Raw genomic sequence first — 1,020 nt, forward strand, 5'->3', positions numbered from 1 at the left:
TAAAAAGGACATTGCATTAGACTCAAATATGTCTCAAAAACAAGCTAAAATATATAGCTATGTACCATACATAATATTCTGTTATGTAAACATCCAGTTAAAACTTAAATTTAAATATACATCCAGTTAAAACTTAAATTTAAATATACATATGTTACAGAATGCTGTAGCACACTGTTAGTGGCCAAAATTGAGGACGATGGCAGAGTCTAGCTTGATGCTCTCCAAATATGTTTCTGTGTCTTTGACACACAGTGAACAACATTCTCTAGCCCTCTCACATCTTTGTTACACATGCGATTAGTTCCTACAATGGCATGTGGGTAGAATCGATATCTCTTCTGTGCTGATGCTCTTAAGGGTGCACTTTTTTCCTTATTTTGTATCTGTCTGTAATTCTCAGTCTCTGAATGCTGAAAATCTAAAAGGGTACTACAAAGTATGAAGTAGGGAACCGTGGGATTCTGGGGTGAGAGGAACCAGTGTTTTCTTATCTCTGACTGCAAAATGGTTCTGTGAAACGGGTGTAAGATGCTTCTTATTTTATTAAGCCACGGATATAGCTGAGGAACTGTTTTAGTTTCTAGATACTTTTTCAGACGATGCTGATATCTAATTGAATAAGGAAATATCCAAATTCTCCATCTTAACGGGGGATGGACATTCAATTTGTCCCAGTCTATAAGGAAGTGACACACTTTCTGGAGACAAATCACATGTGCAGTTCTCATTTGTAGATAATCATGATGGAAACCCCACATGAATACATTATCGGTCATACTGTAGAGCACAGAGGGCCAATGTAAGAGAGGCATGCTGTAGTAAAGAAAAGGAGGCTTAAAATACAAAAAAGAAATTTGTTTATAAACATTTCAAATACTCAAAGAACATTGAAATGGGAAAAGAATATAGTTACCAGTAGAATTATTGTGTATGATAATGTTACCTCCATACCTGCTTCAAAGTAACCGAAGTTTAAAGTCTGTTTGTTTGTTTTCTGTCTTAAATACTCTTGTTTAA

At 35.2% G+C, this 1,020-nt stretch overlaps 1 pseudogene; it reads left to right on the plus strand.

The window, feature by feature from the left end:
* The window catches only part of LOC105307090, a 5,972-nt pseudogene that overhangs the window by 482 nt on the left and 4,470 nt on the right, over positions 1 to 1,020 (plus strand).

The sequence above is a fragment of the Pteropus vampyrus genome, unplaced genomic scaffold, assembly GCF_000151845.1.
Source record: "Pteropus vampyrus isolate Shadow unplaced genomic scaffold, Pvam_2.0 Scaffold474, whole genome shotgun sequence".
In the NCBI taxonomy this organism is placed as follows: Eukaryota; Metazoa; Chordata; class Mammalia; order Chiroptera; family Pteropodidae; genus Pteropus; species Pteropus vampyrus.